Consider the following 1,876-nt stretch of genomic DNA (forward strand, 5'->3'; position numbering starts at 1 on the left):
ATACTTGATTCCAGTTTGTTTTAAATCATTAAGGATTCGGTTTAACCTTCCAAGTAGATCGATATTTACTAGTAACTGGTACGTCATGATCCAATAATCAACCAGACCTTTTATATAATGAACGACGTACTGGCCCGTTATTCTTTTCGTTGCCATACTTGTTTTAGAGGAAAATAACATGCCTGTTGCTCTATGAGTCATTAAAATAACATTAAAAAATCCGACCGTATGAAAAACAATTTCCACTCAACACCGCACTCACTCCTTATCTTTCCAAAAGAAGATAAAGAATGCAGGTTTCGCTTTCAGACCGTTTTCTCCCCTTCTCTCTCTCTCTCTCTCTCTCTCTCTCTCTCTCTCTCTCTCTCTCTCTCTCTCTCTCTCTCTCTCTCTCTCTCCTCCCCTCTTTCTTCTTTCACTCTTTTTTTCTCTCGCTCCTCCTGTGTTTCGCCCTCTCTCTGTCTCTCGTTCTCGCTTTTTCGCTATCTCTATTTTCCTCTTCCCTGCCCCCCCCCCTCTCTCTCTCTCTCTCTCTCTCTCTCTCTCTCTTCCCCCAGCTCTCTCTCTGTCCATCCCCCTCTCTCTCCCCCCTCTCCCCCTCTCCCCCTTCTGTCTATTTCACGCCTGTCTCTGCATCATTCAGAATAATTTGAACATCTGCCAATGGATTTTAAAGGGTTAAACACAGGGCGTCTGTATCGACTGGTTCTCCTGTGCCGCTTTTCCTCGTATTTTGGGCGGGGCGAGGGATTTGGACACACGATCTGACATCACTATTGTCAATTAATGTCTCCCGTCAGAGAGGGTTAGTCAAACATCGCCTGGGAGTGTTACAGAATTCGTGGTATAAAGTAAGTGTGAAATACTGGTTCGTAGTGAAATAATATAGATCTATCACGCTTCTCAAGGTTACAGGGGGGAGACAAATGCTTTCCTTTGCTGAAAAGAATAAGGGTCTTTAAAAAATATGGTAAAAAAGGAATAAGCGTACTCAGCACATAATAGTATTATTATGTTTCTGATTGTTGAAAATGCTGCTTTTCACTCGCTTGTCGCCTTGCTAAAAATAAACATTAACGCTCGTTGTGATATTTCTTGACATGAAACATTTGAAGACTACAGAGGACACAGGACAGTAATCACAATTTACAATATTCGTCTGTGTTTCAAGAATTAAGGTTTAGCTTCTTAAACAGCAACACAACACGTTGTAAACAACCACGCAGGGAATACACAGCAGTTTTTCAGAAAAAGACATTTGTCCACAAGAACGGCAGTAGTCAACATGACCTTTTGAAAGAAAATAAAATACCCACAATATTTTGGTATGTGACTACTGCTCCTTTCTCCTCGCTTTCTTCATTTTGTACCACAAACGAAGGTGCAATTTACTCAGAAACACTTTGCACTTGATATGCCAGGAATGCTCGTAAATGTTTCGCCCCCTTTTCAACACAATTAAATGTAATAATCATTTAAGATGGAAGCTGCTATGATCTTGCTGTACATTACTGTAAGGGTCATCCCGAGCTGAGAGAGAAACAACATCACGACAAACAGGCTGGGATACTTTATAAGATAACTTACGAGGTCGGTCCCAGAAGAATCTTTCCTTGGTCTATAAAATAAATCATTTAACTTTTACAGGAAAGACATTTTGTACATGCCTTCAGAAATGTGTTTTATATTCGACTTAACAAGCATTGATCCAGAGCACTTCTTCATCCGATGTAGCAAGCGGTCAAACGCAGTGAACATGTCTGCTTTGGACAGAGTCCTTAGCGCAGCACTTCTGTTTTGAATCATAGATAGATAGATAATTAGATAGATAGATAGATAGATAGATAGATAGATAGATAGATAGATAGATAGATAG

At 40.3% G+C, this 1,876-nt stretch overlaps 1 protein-coding gene across 1 annotated transcript in view; it reads left to right on the forward strand.

Moving 5' to 3' along the window:
- Positions 1 to 611: 611 nt before the first annotated feature.
- The window catches only part of LOC101852500, a gene marked incomplete in the record, with an annotated part of 12,000 nt that continues 10,735 nt past the window's right edge, over positions 612 to 1,876 (forward strand). The window contains 1 exon segment of the mRNA XM_013087073.2: positions 612 to 851.

This window comes from Aplysia californica, unplaced genomic scaffold (assembly GCF_000002075.1).
Source record: "Aplysia californica isolate F4 #8 unplaced genomic scaffold, AplCal3.0 scaffold00542, whole genome shotgun sequence".
NCBI lineage: Eukaryota > Metazoa > Mollusca > Gastropoda > Aplysiida > Aplysiidae > Aplysia > Aplysia californica.